Source organism: Eumetopias jubatus, unplaced genomic scaffold (assembly GCF_037043125.1).
Source record: "Eumetopias jubatus isolate StellerSeaLion01/CBP00866 unplaced genomic scaffold, mEumJub1_p1.0 scaffold_13, whole genome shotgun sequence".
NCBI lineage: Eukaryota > Metazoa > Chordata > Mammalia > Carnivora > Otariidae > Eumetopias > Eumetopias jubatus.
In genome coordinates this window covers 32,696,726-32,718,882 of record NW_028274819.1, presented here as the reverse complement: position 1 = coordinate 32,718,882, position 22,157 = coordinate 32,696,726, and positions in this window count along the sequence as shown.

Genomic DNA, 22,157 nt, shown 5'->3' with positions numbered 1-22,157 from the left:
GTACCTATATGGAAACATTCGATTCTGTTTCATGAGCATCAGGACTGTGAGAACATCTGTTTGTCTCCAACCCTTTTTGCTAAACATTGATTCCTGCAGAATACATGCAAACTGAAACACCAACATATTTAATCTAAGCAGTGGGATGAGGGATGTGTTCCTATCTGCACAGTATTTATAAGTAAACACAGTATTAGAGGTAGTGGTGTGTATGGGGGGGTGGATATTGGGAGAAGCCGTGGGCAGCTGGATAAATAAGTAATATCAAACTTCTCTTTGTATTAAAAAATGATTTAAAATAATAGCTAACATTTATGAGCAGCAAGGTCGATAAACCAAGTTATCTGCAGCTTACAGCTAAGAAAACTGAGGCTGAGAGAGGTTCAATAAATTGCCTAAAACCACATGCCCAGCAAGTGGTAGAAGTGGAATTTGAACCAGAGATGGCTTGCATGCTTCTTTCCACATGGGGTCAGATGTGGAGGTGGTCTTATATTTTGAGGGAGGTCTACTTGGCAGAGACAGCCTGCAAACCCTATGTATCAATTTCTTACTTAAGAAAGCCCCCTATGATCATTCCTGATAAGCAGTTTATTTACACACTAATTTCACAACGTTGACAATCACTGTAATGTTTCTGCTTTACTATCTTTTCCCCAGATTGAAGCATTCCCTGAAGGTATCAACCAAACATGCATACTTAACAGGGCATAGTGTCAACACGATGCACGGAGGTAATTTGTTTGAAATGTCATAACATTTTCCCCTGGGAAGATCTCACTGGGCCTCGAACAGAACCACGTGCTTTTTAGATCACTAACCACTGCCAAATACTCCTGTGTCAACTCCACTTGAGTAAGAATGATTTCAATCAGGACCCAAATACCAATGTGCCTTAAGGAAAACATAATAATAAAAAAAAAACTTGTGACATAAAACCTTTCTTTTTAGCACCCCAACCTAATCCCCTCAAAATCTAAAGGCCTGGTTCCCTAGGCCACCCCAATTATGACTCATGCAATGGTCCTGTTACTCAAGAACAGAGCTGAGGGCCTGAGATGGCAGTGGCAAAAAAAAGGTATGGCAGGACAATCTCAAACTACTCAGGGAGTAGTTCATACAACTAGTTCGGACCACAAAGACCGCAGAACAGGTGATCCAACATGGACAGAGCAGCAGACTCTCAGAGTGCGCCCACAAGAGCAACCAAGTTGAAACAGCCAAAGGAAAAAAGGTCATGAGGTGGAGACCTCACATGGGTTCCCTGCCTCCAAACGGGTGCCCGGAGGCCCTTGGCATGAACCGCAAAGGCAAAGTGGACCCCACAGCCACAATGAGTGGATACAGAACATGTACCCAAGACAACATCCTGAATGTGTGTGGCAGGTTGGATGCATGATGGCACAAAACACAGAATACCTTGCTTCTGGCCACAGCCAGCCCTTGGACGATAGCGGACCTCTAGAGAAGCAGCTGCAAAGAGCCCGAGAGCAGAACTGGAAATGCCTGTTGTGAAAGCCTTCAGAGGTACCAACAAGAGAAAACGTGTATTTGTCAGTGCTGTGTCAGCTAGCTTCTGGCAGGCCACCCTTATGCCCAGGAATTATTTTTTGTGTAGCCACATACACTCATCACTGCAACTCCCCACGTGCCACTGGGCCACAGAGAGGAAGAGGAGTGGCTTTCCCTTTTAAAGGGCCCCCTCAAAAATTCGATGAAAAAGAACGCCTGGGGCGCCTGGGTGGCTCAGTCCTTAAGCGTCTGCCTTCGGCTCAGGTCATGATCCCAGGGTCCTGGGGTCAAGCCCGACATCGGGCTCCCTGCTCAGCAGGAAGCCTGCTTCTCCCTCCCCCACTCCCCCTACTTGTGTTCCTGCTCTCACTGTGTCTCTCTCCGTCAAATAAATAAATAAAATCTTTAAAAAAGAAAATAAAAAGAACGCCTGTTTGAATGGAATAACAATTTTGCCAGGCTCCTTTTACCATACTTTTCTATGCAGAACTAAAGGGATTTTTTTTTGTCCCTAAATACAGCACATTGTCTGCAGAGAAAAATGACTAAGAATCAATCTTTCCAATGAGAATGATAGAGCCATGTGAACATGACCTGGAATATATGCTTTTTGAAATGTGGAGATGTTAGCTAGGCTATCAACCCTGTGTTTTTACAGGATCCCCTATTTGTATGATGCAGGAAACTGCCTGGCAACTCTAAGGGAAAAGTGTAACAGTACTGTGTCATAGTACAATGCTTACACTGTACTCCACCAGCTTTATCTTATAAAGTACTAATTATGCAATTACACATCTTCAGGAAAGTGCAAAATCGTTCCTCAAAAGTGCATCCCCTTGGGTGTGAAAGTTCTAAGCTCAGCAAGACCTCGTCTGTGATTTGGGATATATCTTCTGAAAGCAGTACGTAAAAATAAGGTTAACAGCTGCGAAATGAGCATTGAAAGCCTGGTGCACAGTGCGTTGTGGTGAAACAATGTCCTTTTCTGTTCCAATAAACACTGTTGTAGTCTTTATTATTATTTTTTAAGATTTTATTTATTTATTTGACAGAGAGAGACACAGCAAGAGAGGGAACACAAGCAGGGGGAGTGGGAGAGGGAGAAGCAGGCTTCTCGTGGAGCAGGGAGCCCGATGCGGGGCTCAATCCCAGGACCCTGGGATCATGACCTGAGCCAAAGGCAGATGCTTTAATGACTGAGCCACCCAGGCACCCCTGTTGTGGTCTTTAGATCTATTATTGCTAGTTAGGTGAATAGTGAGTGCATGCTCAAACTTCCATTACACAAGCTTCTGCAAGTGGCAACTGGGTCCATTCTGTGTGTGTGTCACCAGAGCTGGCATAAGCCCATGGCCATGGTAAAGCAGTATTTCTACTGGAATTGGTGTCTGCACCAAGTCTGGGACCGTGCAATAGTCCCACTGCAAACTAGGGGCAAGGTGAGAGACAGAGACCTCACATAGAAGCTCACTTTCCATTTCTCATCTTTCAGATTGACATACACTCTGTTGTTGAGGCTATAAAGAAACAGCCATTCTCATACATTGACGGTGGGAACACAAAGGGTTCGAGCCCTTTGTTTTCTTTCTTTTTTTTTTTTGTAAAGACTTTATTTAGTTGAGAGAGAGAGAGAGCATGAGCAAGCGGAGAGGCAGAGGGAGAGGGAGAAGCAGACTCCCCACTGAGCAGGGAGCCCGATGCAGGGCTCAAGCCCAGGGTCCCAGGATCATGACCTGAGCTGAAGGCAGATGCTTAACCAACTGAGCCACCCAGGTGCCCCAGGGTTCGAGCCCTTTGCATGGCCCTTAGGGACTATCTATCAAAATTATAAATGAATTTTCCTGTTGACCCAGCAATTCCACTTCTGAGAATGTACCTATATAAGTAGGTGCACATGTACAAAATGATGTATACCCAACATTAGTAACTGCAACAGACATATAATAGCAAAAATACTAGAGATTGCCCAATTTCTAGTTTTACAGGAAAACATAAACTATACTGCATACATATAATAGAATCCACGCAACTGTAAAGAACAATTAGCTGCCTACATACTGAAATACAAAGCTCTCTGAAATATATTGGCACGTAATAAAAGCAAGGTGAAGAACAGTATATGTAGGGTATATTACCTTTTGTTCAAAAAATAGGGGAAAATAGGGGCACCTGGCTGGCGTGACACATGGTGCGAGCATGTGACTTGATCTCGGGGTCATGAGTTTGAGCCCCATGTGGGGTGTAGAGATTACTTAAATCTTTTTTTAAAAGATGGGGGAAAATAAGGGTGCTTGGCTGGCTTAGTCGGTAGGGCATCCAACACTTGATCTCAGGGTCATGAGTTTGAGCTCCACATTGTGAGTAGAGATTACTTAAAAATAATGGCTTAAACAAATGGAGGGAACCTTAAAATAAATTTTTTAAAATGGGGGAAATAATAATACATTCATATTTACTTATGTTTTCATAAAACACACTATGAAGGATTCACATGAGATTAGTACACATGATCACCTATAGATGGTATGTGCTGGATGGGGAAACTGAGGCGGGCAAGGTGCCTCAATGCAGACTTTTTAATACTTGCTTGATTTTGAATCATGTAAGTAAATTAACTATCAAAAGATTAAATTAAAATTAACCAATTTTTTTAAAAGTTTAACCCAGTGACTTCACTTTTGACACCAATGACTCTCCCACATTGCTCTGGTACAACAGACACTCAAGAAATTTATGCCAGTTCCTTTGCTATGCCCCAGTAGTGACTAAAATCAAGAAGTCTCAATTTCTGGGACATTTCCTGGAAGAAACCAGTACAAGGTGGGGCAGTTGGGTATAGAGGGCAGTCCCTGGGACTGGGGAATGAAGACCTGAGTTCTGGGCCTGCCTTTCCCACTGGTTTTTAAGTTGACCCTATGAAATGGCTCATAATCAGCCATTTTTTTAACCAACAAATTGGGCAAATTCATAGGTGAATCTTCATGGATGAGCCAACTGAAGGACCCTGCTGCCTCAGCTCTGTGATGGGAGGGTAAGAAATCTCAACTTGCCTGACTCACAGCATCATGCCAAGGGTCATCAACACATGGGAAGGGGCTTTATAAACTGTAAAGGGCAACTGTACAAACAAATGTTGTTAACCACACCACCAGCCTGAGGGGTGATCATAGACAAACATAGGAGGGGAACAAGACCCATTCCCAAAAAGTTTCTGAGACACTGAGATGGTGGGGGAGTGGAGAGGAAATCTCCAAAATAATCTTGAAATGTCAACAGAAAACAAGAGTGGGCTGACAAAAACAGACTTGAAGAGGAAGACATGTGGTTAAATGACTCCATATGTGGTCATCTACAAATGAATATACTGGAAATTCCATAAGCCTAACAGGGAAATTAGGGAGACATGACATATATGGGAGCAAACTTTAAGGATACAGACTTTAATAACAAATGCAAGATCAATGTCAAATCCAAAATCCAAATCCAAAATGATGGTGCTTGTGATCAGTAGAGGTGTCGGAGACAGGTGCCTGTCAGTAGGCCTCCAATTTTCCTCCAAAATCAGATGTAAACTTCAAACATTTCTGAAAATACTCCCTAGGGGACCTTTTACCCCAAATTTAGAGACTGAATGAAAAATCATGCTTTAAAAAGGCAAAAAAGGCAAAAAACAAACCAAAAAAAAAAAAAGCCTTCTCAACTCCATATGTACCGTCATCTGGAAAGCAGATCTCCCATTAAACGGATGGTCAAGGCTGCACCACAATGTTAAACTAATCAGGGAAATTCCAGGGGTGGCTTTGCATACCCTCCTGAAGTGCAACATTCCCAGAGGCAGGAAATAACTACAGGAGGAAGTTCACTGGAGGTACTCTGCTTGGTACTGCTACCTAGCCACCTGGGAAGAAGCCAGAAGGCTGTATGGAACTCAGAAAAAGAAAGCAAAGAACGTCTTTCTATTTTGATTAAAGAAGGCCCTGTGCAAGGTGCCTGCTTCCAGCTGGGTCTTAAGTAGTCTAAATGGTGCAGCAAATTCTGGGATCACCTCTTAATGAAATGAATCTTGACTTTAGGCCATTCTGAGAAATTCCATTGCCTCTTTGGGTCAAATACAATGTCCTCACCTCCACCTCCAGTCTTGACTTTAGGCCATTCTGAGAAATTCCAGTGCCTCTTTGGGTCAAATACAATGTGCTCACCTCCACCTCCAGAAACATGGTCTCACAGCAGACCATGTTTCCTTACAGAAATTTCTCTAGGGAGCTTACTAACCTATAATATTTCAAGTCAGAGTCTCTTGCTTATGAGTGGTAAACTATCTCTGATTAAGAAAGCATTACATACATTTTAATGATTCATTTATTTATTAAAAACTTAAGTGTTTAGATGTACTTTGTTTAAGGAAAATAATTTTCAAGGCTGCTTCATGTAAAGTGGGAATAATGAACTTGGTAACTCTTATTTTTTTTTTAAGTAAGCTCTATGCCCAACATAGGGCTTGAACTCACATCCCCAAGATCAAGAGTCAAATGCTCTACTGACAGAGCCAGCCAGGTGCCCCTTGACAGGGTAACTCTTAACGAAGTCTTCAAGTGACTGAATCCTGAGTTTAAACTGTCACTGACTTTTTTTTTAAAGGCAGTGAAGTTTTTTCCATTTTTTAATTTAAATTCAATTAATTAACATATAATGTGTTATTGGTTTCAGAGGTAGAGGTCAGTGATTCATCAGTCTTATATAATACACAGTGTTCGTTACATTACGTGTCCTTCTTAATGTCTATCATCTAGTTACCCCAGCCCCCCACCTCATTCCCCTCCAGCAACCCTCAGTTTGTTTCCTATGATTAAGAGTGTTATGGGGGCGCCTGGGTGGCTCAGTCAGTTAAGCAGCTGCCTTCGGCTCAGGTCATCGAGCCCCGCATCGAGCTCCCTGCTCGGCGGAGAGCCTGCTTCTCCCTCTCCCTCTGCTTGCCGCTCTGCCTACTTGTGCTCTCTCTCTCTCTCTCTGTCAAATAAATAAATAAAATCTTAAAACAAAAAAAGAGTCTGTTATGGTTTGTCTCCCTCTCTAGTTTTGTCTTGTTTTATTTTTTCCTCTCTTCCCCTATGATGCTCTGTTTTGTTTCTTAAATTCCACATATCAGTGAGATCATATGATAATTGTCTTTCCCTAATTGACTTATTTCACTTAGCATAATACCCTCTAGTTCCTTCCATGTCATTGCAAATGGCAAGATTTCATTTTTTGATGGCTGCATAATATTCCATTATATATATATGTGTGTGTGTGTGTGTGTGTATATATATATATATACATATATATATATACGACTTCTTCTTTATCCATTCATCTGTTGATGGACATCTGGGCTCTTTCCACAGTTTGGCTATTGTGGACATTGCCACTCTAAACATTGGGGTGCAGGTCACGTCACCCCACTTTGGATCACTACATTTGTATCTTTGGGGTAAATACCCAGTAGTGCAATTGCTGGGTCCAAGGGTAGCTCTATGTTCAACTTTTTGAGGAATCTCCATCTGTTTTCCAGAGTGGTTGCACCAGCTTGCATTCCCACCAACAGTGTAAGAGGGTTCCCCTTTCTCCGCATCCTCACCAACATCTGTCGTTTCCTGAAATTGTCACTGGCTTTTAAGTATAACAAGAAAATCTGAGACCTACAGAGGTGGGTGCACTCCCAGCTGTTGGCAGCTTTCAAGGAAGTGTTCCAGCATTACCCCAAATGGTCAATTTTACACAGTTAATCCATTAGAGGTTCACAAATCAAAAACAGTTCTTAAAAAAATGTTCATGGGACATGAACACGGGGACAATGAGGGGACACCTCCAAGGTATACATCAGTCATGGATTCAAGCTCATGTTTTATCAGCAGAGCTCTGGTCATATCATTGAAGTGGAAGGTCGTAACCAGCTGTGTTTCTGTCCTTCTCTCATGTGAAGAAACTCAGTGGTAGACCATGAGTATTCCATGAGGAAAAAAATCCCACAAATATTTTTAAAGCTCCATTTCTGCCTTTTCTCCTTTCAGAGACACAAAAGTCATCCATCCTTCTGTGGCTGGGTTATCCGTGAAAGCCTTTTATTGGGGTCAACACATCAAACTCACAGCTTAGGAGGACTAGGACTTAGCCTTCTCCTAACATTTGCTCTTTAACAATCTCTGAGCACAGATGCCAGGGACACCAAGATGAATGAGGCAGAATCCCTGCCTTTGGGGGCCTCACCATTAGAGAGAGGGGATGGGGAACAGGTTTGACACAGATTAAATCAACAACTATCGCTCACTGTAAAACATGCTGTCATTTGCATGTGCCCAGGAGCAGTCCCAAAAGAGGGAATGAAAGGGAGGAGGGGTGACAGAGAAGAGGAGGCTGTTGACCCAGGTTTTTGTTCAGTATAAATCATATTCTGTAGAGCAAAAGATTATGTTATCTGATCTGTTTAACCTCTTAACACCTACAAGCCATAAAGCAAGAAAAATACCCATAAAGAGTTCAATGTTGGTGAGCTTCTGGGGCATGTAAGCTGGAAATCAAGACTCTTTTATGGCCACGTACCTAGAAATGATTTCCCCTTCACAGTGCTTTCCTAGCTGAACATGACAATGCCGAAGTCTTTTCCATGTGGGAAGGAAATGTTGACTTATTGAGCAAGTACCCTGTCACCACCTACTATGCAATGTATGACACCTAGGTTTTGCTTTCAAAGGGTTTACAATTTTAACTGCAAAATTAAGACTAAAATACATGGCTGCTGAATCACTGCATTGTACACCTATAACTATATAACACTGTATGTTAACTAATTGGAATTAAAATAAAAACTTAAAAAAGACTAAAATACATGGGGGGATAAAAGCTAAATTGTAAGACAGCTGTTTTGGGACAAGGACCCTAACTCATTCAACTTTGAAAAAAATTACCATTTATTCAACTTCCTACTTAGTAGTACATATTTGGGGTAGCCATACCTCCTCTCTTTGGGATCTGAATTGAGAACAGAATAGGAACACACTGCCAAGAGGAAATCAAAATACAGAGTCAGCCTCATGTTAGCAAAGCTGGATTAGAAAATATGGTGGGCATAGCCTGAAGAAGCCAGCCCTGCATTTACTGCTTATTGCATCATGGCTAGAATGCCAAGAACCTACACATTTGGACGTGGTGGTCCCACAGAGCAAGAGAGCGGTGGGCTCAATTTCAGCACCAGCAGTCCATTGCTTTGATTTACATAGTGTATACACTCCATGAGAGGACAGGTTTAGTAAGGTCTCACCAATCAGCTTAATCACCACTTCTCATAGAGAGGAGCAAGTAACAGGGATGAGAGAAGACCCAGAATGCTCCTCTGACCTAACCCTTCTCTTGTGCATTTTAGGAAGCAGGTGCCCTTGTGGAATCACAGGATGAGGGGAAAGTATTTCCCTCAACATTACTCAAGCCATGGAGAATTTAGGCAACTTGCCCAAGATCATAGGTCTAGTAAGTGACGGACCTGGAATCCAACTCCATCACTCCAGCTGGGTCTTGAAAAATGAGTAGGATTTAGATGGATGAAGGGGGAAGAAAGTCATTAATAAACAAATTAGACTCCAAAGATTACATCAAAACAGAGCCGTCTTGTCAACTCTGGTATAAAGTGGAGCAAATTTAGGCAGGAAGCGTGTTAACAAAGCTTTTAATTGTCTTGATAGTAAGTCACAAATGGTGCTATTTAGGGCTGGGAAGTGCCAACAGCAACAAGAGTGACTGAAATTCATTTAGCCCTTACTACGCCAAGTGCTGTTCTAAGCACTTTACTAGTATTAACACATTTAATCCCTACAACTACCCTGTCAAGAGGCTGAGGCACAGAGAGTTTAAGTGATATGTACAAGGTCACACTTCTAGTACGTGGTGGACCTAGAATCCAACTTGATCATTGGGTTGGGGAATATTGTCCCATGTCTTCTGCTCTCAAGGAAGTTTCTGAGGAAGTATCTTTGAAGTCAGAAAATATCTTCAACAGGCCTCCTATCTCAAAGCCTCTGGACTTCTGATTATTTATAAGGCCGCAAATCCCTTCTAACCATGCACTAATCCATGTATTTGAACAATGAAGTAAATGATAAGTCCCTCTAAATCACAGGATGTTCAATTTATTTGGCTTTTCATTCAGCAATTCTTAAAGTTTCCTGCATATCTGAACGACCTGTGGAAGTTTCTAAACATAATATATGTCCAGGCTCTGTCCCAAACCTACGAATCTTGAATCCCAAGGACTAGCACCTGTTATTTGCATTTTTTTACACTTTCAAAGGTAATTCTGATGATCACCACATTGGAGAACTCTGCTCTGTTAGGTTGTTCACTTACCAGGATCCTCAGCTTTAAGTAAAATTTTAACAAAGAAGCTCAAAGAACAGGACATCAAAAAATCATATATTCTGTTCCTCTCTCTTCAAGAGATTTTTTTCTTAAAAAAAGGGGCGGATAAATTTAAAAACCCTTTAAAATAAACATTATTTTAATCCTCCCATAATCATTTTCCTCCTTGGCACACAGAGGGTGGCCAATCTCTGCTCTATAGAGTGGACACTAGGCCAGGGTGACAATACTGACCTACACCTATGCCAGATTCCCATTAATGTGCCAAGGGTGAAATATGGTTTCTTACCTGAATACTGTAGGTTATGGTTGTAGACAGCCAGAGGCAAGAGGGCTAGGTTAGAAGTCACTGAGTTGTAATCCTTGCTCTGGTTCTATAGCTATGCATCTTGGATCAAGTTATCTAGCTACTCTGAGCTTTAATTTCCTCATCTGTTATGTGGGAATAATGTCTGCTCCATCTTTTTCAAAGGGTTATTTGTAGGATCAAATGGAATGAGACATGAGAATGCATTTTCAAAATATGAAACAAGATTTTGGACAAGATTACTATTGAAGTGTGCAGCCTTGTCTACATATGATGTTAGCCACGAAAATCATGTAGGAATGTTAGTGATGACAAACCAACTGAATTCTGGTTCCAGTACCAATACCTACTGCATGAGGGCAAGTTTTCACATCCTTTAATAGTGCTTGGAATAGCGATGGTGAGAGTTCCCCGAGATTTTACATGAGACTGACTCTGAAGGACAATCAGAGGCTCTGGAATAATAAAGGCTTCCAACTTTTAAGAAAGTCATTCTCAGGAATGTAAAAACCAGAGGAATATACTCATATTTTAGGAAAAGCAGTTTAAAATAAATTTTGTTACTGATGATACATTTTAATGGTTAATAAAATCTTTACATTAAGGTCATCTCTCCTTGCTTCTCAACTGTTACATACCTACGATTCTTTTTTTTTTATTATGTTATATTAATCACCATACATTACATCATTTGTTTTTGGTGTTCCATGATTTATTGTTTGCATATAACACCCAGTGCTCCATTCAATACGTGCCCTCTTTAATACCCAACACCAGGCTAACCCATCCCCCCACCACCCTCCCCTCTAGAACCCTCAGTTTGTTTCTCAGAGTCCATAGTCTCTCATGGTTCATCTCCCCCTCCAATTTCCCTCCCTTCATTTTTCCTTTTTTTTTTTTTTTTTTTCTTTTTACCAAATAATGTATTATTTGTTTCAGAGGTACAGGTTTGTGATTCAACAGTCTTACACAATTCACAGCGCTCACCATAGCACATACCCTCCCCAATGTCTATCACCCAGCCACCCCATCCCTCCCACCCCCCCACCACTCCAGTAACACTCAGTTTGTTTCCTGAGATTAAGAATTCCTCATATCAGTGAGATCATATGATACATGTCTTTCTCTGATTGACTTATTTTGCTCAGCATAATACCCTCCAGTTCCAACCACATCATTGCAAATGGCAAGATTTCATTCCCTTTGATGGCTGCATAATACTCCATTGTATATATATACCACCTCTTCTTTATCCATTCATCTGTTGATGACATCTTGGCTCTTTCCATAGTTTGGCCATTGTGGACATTGCTGCTATAAACATTGGGGTGCACGTACCCCTTCGGATCCCTACATTTGTATCTTTGGGGTAAATACCCATTAGTGCAATTGCTGGATCGTATGGTAGCTCTATTTTCAAATTTTTGAGGAATCTCCATCTGTTTTCCAGAGGGGCTGCACCAGCTTGCATTCCCACCAACAGTGTACGAGGGTTCCCCTTTCTCTGCATCGCCGCCAACATCTGTCGTTTCCTGACTTGTTAATTTTAGCCATTCTGACTGGTGTGAGGTGGTACCTCATTGAGGTTTTGATTTGGATTTCCCTGATGCTGAGTGATGTTGAGGACTTTTTCATGTGTCTGTTGGCCATTTGGATGTCTTCTTTGGAAAAATGTCTGTTCACGTCTTCTGCCCATTTCTTGATTGGAACTCAAATACACGGAGGCTAAAGAGCATCCTACTAAAGAATGAATGGGTCAACCAGGAAATTAAAGAAGAATTTAAAAAATTCATGGAAACAAATGAAAATGAAAACACAACTGTTCAACTTTTTTGGGATGCAGCAAAGGCAGTCCTAAGAGGAAAGTATATAGCAATACAAGCCTTTCTCAAGAAACAAGAACGGTCTCAAATACACAACTTAACCCTACACCTAAAGGAGCTGGAGAAAGAACAGCAAATAAAGCCTAAACCCCGCAGGAGAAGAGAAATAATAAAGATCAGAGCAGAAATCAATGAAATAGAAACCAAAAGAACAGCAGAACAGGTCAACAAAACTAGAAAGAATTAATAAGATTGATAAACCCCTGGCCAGACTTATCAAAAAGAAAAGAGAAATGACCCAAATAAATAAAATCATGAGTGAAAGAGAAGAGATCACAACCAACACCAAAGAAATACAATTATAAGAACATATTATGAGCAACTATATGCCAGCACATTAGATAATCTGGAAGAAATGGATGCATTCCTGGAGATGTATCAACTACCAAAACTGAACCAGGAAGAAATAGAAAACCTGAACAGACCTATAACCATTAAAGAAATTGAAGCAGTCATCAAAAATCTCCTAACAAACAAGAGCCCAGGGCCAGATGGCTTCCCAGGGGAATTCTACCAAACATTTAAAGAAGAATGAATACCTATTCTTTTGAAACTGTTCCAAAAAATAGAAATGGAAGGAAAACTTCCAAACTTGTTTTATGAGGCCACCATTACCTTGATCCCAAAACCAGACAAAGACTCCATCAAAAGGAGAATTACAGACCAATATCCTTGATAAACATGGATGCAAAAATTCTCACCAAAATACTAGCCAATAGGATCCAACAGTACATTAAAAGGATTATTCACCATGACCAAGTGGGATTTATCCCTGGTCTGCAAGGTTAGTTCAACATCTGCAAATCAATCAATGTGATAAAATACATTAATAAAAGAAAGAACAAGAATCATATGATCCTCTCAATAGATGCAGAAAAAGCATTTGACAAAGTACAGCATCCTTTCTTGATCAAAACTCTTCAGAGTATAGGGATAGAGGGTACATACCTCAATATCATAAAAGCCATCTATGAAAAACCCAGAGCAAATAGCATTCTCAATGGGGAAAAACAGAGCTTTCCTCCTAAGGTCAGGAACATGGCAGGGATGTCCACTATCACCACTGCTATTCAACACAGTATTAGAAGTCCTAGCCACAGCAATCAGACAACAATAAGAAATAAAAGGCATCAGAATTGGCAAAGAAGAAGTCAAACTCTCACTGTTTGCAGATGATATGATACTTTATGTGGAAAACCCAAAAGACTCCACCCCAAAACTGCTAGAACTCATACAGGAATTCAGTAAAGTGGCAGGATATAAAATCAATGCACAGAAATCAGTGGCATTCCTATACACCAACAAGACAGAAGAGAGAGAAATTAAGGAGTCGATCCCATTTACAATTGCACCCAAAACCATAAGACACCTAGGAATAAATTTAACCAGAGGCAAAGAATCTGTACTCAGAAAACTATAAAATACTCATGAAAGAAATTGAGGAAGACACAAAGAAATGGAAAAACATTCCATGCTCATGGATTGGAAGAACAAATATTGTGAAGATGTCAATGCTACCTAGAGCAATCTATGCATTCAATGCAATCCCTATCAAAATACCATCAACTTTCTTCAAAGAAATGGAACAAATAATCCTAAAATTTGTATGGAACCAGGAAAGACCCCGAATAGCTAGAGGAATGTTGAAAAAGAGAAGCAAAGCTGGCGGCATCACAGTTCTGGACTTCCAGCTCTATTACAAAGGTGTCATCATCAAGACAGTATGGTACTGGCACAAAAACAGACACATCGATCAATGGAACAGAATAGAGAGCCCAGAAATGGACCCTCAACTCTATGGTCAACTAATCTTCGAAAAAGCAGGAAAGAATGTCCAGTGGAAAAAAGACAGTCTCTTCAACAAATGGTGTTGGGAAAATAGGACAGCCACATGCAGAAGAATGAAACTAGACCATTTCCTTACACCACACACAAAAATAGACTCCAAATGGTTGAAAGACCTAAATGTGAGACAGGAATCCATCAAAATCCTAAAGGAGAACACAGGCAGCAACCTCTTCGACCTCAGCTGCAGCAACTTCTTCCTAGAAACATCGCCAAAGGCAAGGGAAGCAAGGGCAAAAATGAACTACTGGGACTTCATCACGATTATTTCTAAAAACTATGCAATGGGAAAAATTTCATGTAGAAGTATCTTCTTTATTAAGTTCCATTTGTGAATATTCTGAACAAGCAGATGAACACAACTCTCAATGCAAGAGAATGGCCAAGGAATGGGCAGGAGGACAGTCATTTTCATGAAAAAGGAAGGAAGATTTAGCACTTTGGAATTTCTACTTGTTGACTTTTATCTAGAAAAATCGTTTTCCATCCGGGTTTTGCACAGCAGGGTGTCAAGGGGCCTCTTGCAAGGGTCAAAACTGATCAAGGTCAAAGGGGCAGGACACTGATGTTCCCACCTGTAGTTTGACTAGAACAGCACTGCTTATTCTTGTTTTACATACTCAGGTTCTGTATATGATTTTGTTAGAGGGAAAAAAAACAGTCCTACAATTTACTTATTTATTTATATTCATACCACTAGTTTTGAAGTTAGTGGACATGTGTCTATCTCTCTGAGTTTGTCTCAAAACGCAAAGTATGGAGTGTTCTGACACTATTTATTCACTGCTTATTCTAGCTGCCCTGCTCAGGAGTGAAAACAAAGGCTGGGAGCATGGCAGCAAGTATGGTTGGTGTAGGAGAAGGAAAATGGGACCTATTACCTCTTCTTGATCCACTTCCCGATTTTTCTGAAATTCACAGAACCACGTGAAAATATGCTTCCTTGTTGTATATCAAGAGGTTAAACATTCCTTTCTGAGTTGACAGTGCCAAACTGCTCGTAGTTATTATATTGGCATATTTATGACCCATGAACATCACATATGAACTCTTATTTCTACCACACGTTTGAGCAAAAACACCTCCTGACTTCACCATGAAAGGAGATCCTATGGATTGAAAAGTGGTTTTTAGTAAACTCTAAACACATACATTACTAAATTTAAACATGTTACTGACTAATCTTTAAAGGCAAGATAGTATTCACTAAACTGATTTTTCCATCTTTTCCTTACTCAGCATAATCATGAAACCAGCTTCCAGGAAATGGTAGCATTCTCACAATTTAAATTTATATACATACAACATTTATAAACACTGTCAAATGAAAGACACATTCCTGAATACTAAGAGGCCCAAACATGTCCTCGTATATAAGGAAAAAAAATCCATCATCAAGTCAGTGGATACGAACCAGCATCTCTGGTTCAGAAGTTCTACTGTGGCTTCCACCAGCATCCAGTACAAAGAGCTCCTCGTGAAGTATCTTCTAGGAGCAAAATGTTTAGGACAAAATTCTAACAAGCATTTTTGTCTTTATCTGAATACAAAATGACACCTGAAAAATCAAGGGATAAGAAAGATCAACTCTTAAAAGAGAAATAAGTTATTTTAAAATGTTACAGACCATCGCTGAAAATACAGTATGGACAGGAAGTCAGAGAATTTGCTCAACAGATTTTTTTCTTTCTAAACACCAGGACTCTTTTGAAGTGAGTATATGAAAAGGTAATGGAAGCCTTATATGGAAAAATCAGTGGAGTTGCCTAATAGGTAGCACCTAAAGATGGATGGATCCATACAGGGAAAAGAAACCCCATGTAGCCCAGTACCTGGCACCCCCTGGGTACTCAATTAATGCTTGGTGCATTAATGAGTAAAATAATCATCCCCAGTATATAACACTTTCACTTTTTTTAAAAGAAAAGCTTTGAAACAGGAGAAAACATAAACCATAAAAATATGTGATGTTCTAAAGGGGATGTAAATAGTAAACTGTTTGAGGGGCGCCTGGCTGGCTCAGTTGTTAACCGTCTGCCTTCAGGTCACGATCCCGGGGTCCTGGGATCGAGTCCCGTGAGGACTGCTTCTCCCTCTCCCACTCCCCCTGCTTGTGTTCCCTCTCTGTCTCTGTCAAATAAATAAAATCTTAAAAAAAAATAGTAAACTGATACACTGACAATATGAATACTTGAAAACAGTCTGAGAGATCGATCATAAAGAAGAAATACTCATCAGTACTGGAGTGGGTTGTGCACCTCATAGTCTAGACTTGCATTTTGATAACACATCCATGTTGATTAATTTCCAACTATTCTACCCAAGAGCAAAATAAGTTATAAAAAAGAAATTTATGTTGAAACCTGATGGGTTGGGGAAGGGGTCCATTTCTTTGACACTTTATATTTAAAGTATATTTAAAGTGTCCCCCAGAAGGGGAAGGTGAATGTTGAGAAGGTTTTTTTAGTTCAGCCGCTGAAATTTCTAGAAAATCTAATGTCAAAAGTTAATTTCTTAGGCAATTTGGGCATCTGAATGTGATCAGGCCTCTTTTTAGAAACATTCTGCTTAGTCTGATCCAAAGGAAAAAAAACTACTTTTGGGAATCCCTATGAAAGAATGGAAAAAGTAAAGTTTTTTGCAAAAAAAAATGGGAAGCATTTCTGATTCAATTCATGAAGTTGCAAAGGTAGAGGATCAGAAAACAAAGATATGTAATTGTCATTATTAGGATTGTATGTTAACTAAAGATAGGGAGTACACTTTATGATATGATCAACATATATGGAAAACTTAGGAGTACAAAGGTACTTCAGATCCCATATTCCTAACTCCAACCTCCCACATTAGCATGCATCCTTTCTAAAAGGTTTGCAACTTCTGCTTAAACATCTATAACAGGAATGGACCATATCCTAAGAAGGCCTCTTTTTTTGTTAGATTATAAATCCACCCCCCATGAAGTGCTTTGTATGCAGTAATATTTGCTAAAATTAAATGGAACTTAAAATACTTCTAAGCACTATGTACAGTTACCTACATTTATATCACTGGTCCTAGATCTGCTCTCTGGGGTGACACAAAACAAACCGACTCCCTCTTCCACATGTGAAGACTGTCCTGTAAATAAGGATGTCAAAAACATTATCACACATGCTGTCACAAACCCCTCAGCCATGGCGGGCATTAGCAGTCAGAACATTCTTTCTCTTTTGAGCCTGGACAGCTTCAGAATTCTTCTTAAGCCAGCATTCTAGGTAGCTAGAATCATGGGATGGGAGTTGCTAGAGAGACAAAAAAACCATTTGCCATTTGGACCTAAGTTTTTCTGTCCCCAGCCACCCATTCCAAATTCCCTCAACCATTCCTCACATGCAATGATTTCAAATGCCCTGTGTATCTGTGTCACCATGATCTCAAAAGATGAGAGCAATTTCAGTTCCTTGAAGATAATATCCTATATATAGTCTCTCTAAAAAGTGGAGGAGAATTATCAGCTTCCCCATTTGAGTGTTATGCTTCTACTAGTGCAGACCAAAAGTGCAGTAGCTATGTTCACTTGCCATAGTCACACCTCTGGCTCACACTGGTCCTGTGATGATTTAAAACATCTAGGCTTCCTTTCTATAGTCTGGTAAGTCATGCCCCCAAACCTTTTCCCAACTCCCTACTCTATCCTGCATTTATACAATTGATTTTAACTGAATCATACTATTTTACATCTAAGTAAATGTAAATGATCCAGATTCTATGATTCAACAGAATGTCTCCTGGCTTTAGGTTTCAATATGATAAACATATCATCTGTGCCTTTAGATATATTATCAGCCAACATGTTAAGACTGGATGTACTTTCCCAGTGTTGCGTACGTAAGAGACAGCACCTTTGACAGTTTGGTCTAGGAGTGAGGCCTGGGACTTGGCCCAGCATCCCTTCCAGCAGCGTGAAGCAAATTGCTTGACCTTCAGGTTCTGTATGATGTAAAAGAAATTTATCTGTGTTTAAAAACACTCCCCATAATTCAAGAAATAAACAAACATCTGAGAAGACAGAGAAACTTGTTTCAATTTGGGCATAGTTTCAGTTTTCAAAAACACAGGAAGGCAGAAAGAACAGAAAATGCAGTCAAAGCTGATGCTAGCCACTCCAAACCCAAGACTGATTAGATTCAATCTCAAGTGGCAAAAATCGTACAGTGAGTTTCCTTTTTCCTCCTTCTCTCTGTCTCTTGTTTTTTAGTATTTTTTTCCTGAAAGTTTTCCACACCTGATTGTTCCCATGCATGACACAAAATACAGACAATATAATGACTTTCTTTGGTGATCTGCCTACTGGAAAAAACTGGCACAAACATAACATATACTGTTAAAAAATAAACACACACACACCGTTTTCCATTCCCTGAAGCACAATAACTGACATCCAAAACTTTGAAAACATTTTAAACGAAAATCCACCAGTAAGTTTACAGCTGCTACTGCGTACATCAACTCTAACATTCCTACGTTCCAAACATGGTTAATTTTATAAAAGAATTGTGCGTAAGAAATTTTAGAACTAAGCCAACTAAAGGACATCAACAACCAGTAGCACTACACTTACTTCTTCCAACTTCTGCTCCTCTGCGAGCAAAACAAGCATTTTTCTGTAACAATGAAATTTCTTCATTGTCTACACTGCTAGTCAGACTCCAAAGCAACTATTAATCAATCTACTTGTCCATTCAACAGTATTTGTCCAAGTGCCTCCTCTGCTACCAGCACCATTTTGGATGCTATTGTGGGGCATGCAAAAATGAATTACACAGATTTTTGTCATCAAAGAATTTTAAGCTAATTTGCAATTATTCGTTCCTGGCTCCACTACTGTCTTTTGGTGCTGGCTCAGATGTCTGTCTTCATCTATTCTAAGGCTGAGGCAGCTCTTATAATTTCCTTCTCCCTGTCTATTTTTCCCCTCTTACTTTTTTGGTGTTTAAAGTCTTGCTACATATATGACCCTTTATTTTATTCTTAATTCTCCTCAAATCATTAAAGTTAAAATTGGATCTCAGATCAAAGACATTCTTCAGGTCTCTCTACTCAATTTATTTGGTGTTATTGTATCTCAGAAAGTGTAATGAATTGCCTGTAGCGAGTGAATAAAATCAGAACCTTTGTACTCAATGCTTCAATACATATTACTGGAAATAATAAATGTTAAAAAAAAAAAAAAGAAGAAAGCAAGCCAGCCTTTATTCCTGGCAGGCTAATCTACATTTGGCTACTATATTAAAATGCTAAAATGACTTAGTGTATGCATTGAGTTGAGGATCTGCCAGTTTTAAAATCTCATCTACAATCCCAAATGCATAAACAAACCTCTACGCACCCCCCACACCAAATCTGAATAGGGTAGCAAGCAAATCCTAGTAACTGTAGCCTTAAAAGTATAGCCTGAAAAAAAGGGCTCATATGGCAAATGAACCATTTGGCTTGGTAAAGCTGGTGATTTTGTTCTCTAGGTGGCACTATTACTTCAACTTTTGATGAGTTGCTTACATTTCTTGAAAATGCCACTTTTTTTTTCTTTTTGAATTTCCATTGTATAAATCTTAATTTTACACACACTGGTTGTAATTAAATGACAGGCTGTCTTCTAGTTTTATTTTAATAAGCCAGTTTGAAGTTAAGTGATTTCTTATCATATAATTTTATATTTCCTAATTATATTGTCTTAGGATTAAGGCATCTTCCTTTGCCCACCCACCTCCAAGTATGCAGAGGCATGTCAAAAACACAGAAGGTGGTCATAAAGCTTCAGTCAGACCAAAGGAATCAAGATGAAAGCACATTTAAGAGTTACTAGGTTCTGGGACCTTTCAAAATCAGGACATTACTACCATGACAACCAGTGAAAAGTTCTTTCAAGTGAACCTTTGGGGAAAACTGAATAATGTTCGTTACTCTCTGGGATCTTTGGAAACTTTTGCTATATTATGGCTGTCACTGAAGCTTGTAAATTTACTCTGCTTCCCCCTTGTCACTCTCCTGGTCCCGCCCCCGCCCCTCCCCTAATTCATTTAAAGGAACCCATCCTCAAGCTTCAGACCATGTGCAAATGAGACATCAAGGCAATGAACCACTTCTTAGCATCCAGCATATCTGGTCAGATTTGTTTCACCAAGAATCTAAGTGTCCCAGAGTCTGAACTTGAATTTGAGTATCTGCAGTTAAATGAAAGCTTCCATACTTCTTATCTGACCACATTCTCGTGTTTTTCTACAGAAACAGAATACCTTTCTGCTCCACTTAAGGAACACACCCATTTACCACTCCCTTACCCCCCAAAATTTTTCAAAATCAATATATTAGTGAGCTTCATTGTTTTGTGTCTGCCATCAAGAATGATTCCACATACTTAATAATTGGGTCCATGACTTATTCTAAGGCTTTAGTCTAAGTGTTCTGGAAAGCCAGAGATGTGTTTAAGTATAAAATTATTTAGGACTCAACAATTCTATGCCTTCAATGGAAGTTTAAGGGGACTTTGAGGACACACATGCCTGAGCTTAAAAATACCAAAGCTTTTTTCTGTGTCCTAGGGTTAAATCCCATATACAAATGACATACGGATTTCATTTGCCAACATCATTTATTGCTTAACATTACTCCATGCTAAACAGAGTAAATGGATGCAGAGGGTAACCAATAAGTTTGCTCATTCACTTTTGAAGCCCATCTGGGTATGTTATTCATCCTAGTAAAGAAAATTTATCACAACGCAACTTAATGTGATTCTTGTTCAAATGATTTCTTCCTCCACTGAAATCCAGCATTTAAACCTAGAATTCCCCTGAATTCTCTGCTCCATTCCTTTTTAAAATGCAATTCACAGTTTGAGATTACAGAGCCTGCCAGTGGATGAATGGCTGCTCTAGATGGCTGAGAGTCCTTCAATTAAGCAGCAATTTTGCAATTAGTGGAAACTGAGTGCTCCATAACAATCGTTTGAAAACAAGTTGAGAAAAGTTAGCAATTACCCAATTAAAGGGACATATTCACTCGCATTTGGCTGAGCTGGCCCCCTCACACAAATTGCAATCTTCCATACAGAGAGTTGAAAATTATGTTTCAACCATTAAAATACATTCGCTATTATAGACATCAAAATGGGAGTGCCTTTCATTTTAAAAGATCTTCAGAGTTTAGCTATCATACAATTTCCATGCTCTCTTTTCATTCATGAAATCGAGAATTATTCTCTCTACTCTGGGACTAACTTCCTAGTTCTTAAAATGTTAATGAACTGCGTGCATATGACCTTTCCATTGTGTGTATCTTCAATATGCTTGAAGTTTAGTAGAAGAGTAAGTCCATGATTGAGACCCAAAGCTGCTGGCTGTTACATTCCACAAGTTCACTAACTGGATATAGAATATAGAGCTCTGTGTGCTCCGTGTGTCTGAAGTAGGGGGTGGGGGGATATTTACAGAACGGTTTAAACACAAACGTAAAAACATGTAACAGAGCTCTTTGCTATTATCAGGTGGACCTGCCCAGCTTGCTGTGTGTACTCAACTACAAACCAGAGCTATTTATGTTTGAAAAAAATGAGATTATCAATCATCTGCATTTGGACTACTGAAAAGTTAAGATTCCAGGAAGAAGGGAATAGCTTACATTCTAATGGTGCCCCTATTAAACAGGAAACCAAAGGATTTTAAGCCAGGATTTTAGAAACTTGCATTTACAGGATTTCCCCCCTCCTGGTAAATCACAATGAACCAGCAATATTCCAGCACCTCCCCACCCCACTTTGGCCCAGTTTTAGACAATTAATTCACCTAGCACAAATGAATCATTTGCTTTTTAGGCAAATGATCCTTTTTTCAGTTCCTCTTGTTCGAAAGTAAAAGTTACACTTACTGAGAAGACATCCTAAAACAGATTTCTTTAATGCTTTATTCTGTGGATACTTAAATGTTGACCTACTTTATATCTTAAATGATCTTAAATATTACCTTAAAATAAACATGATTTCCAGTTACTAATTCAGTTCTGAATGGGCTATGAATGGCTCCAAAAGTATGTGAAAAATTACTGTTATTTTCCTTTTAAAAAAATGTGATGTCTAAGTGTGTATGCAATGTTCTAATGCTTCAAAACATGTACGTGAGTCTTGTTTATCTGGAAATCATTTCTTTCTGCTTATATCATTTATAAATAGAATACGTTCTGTA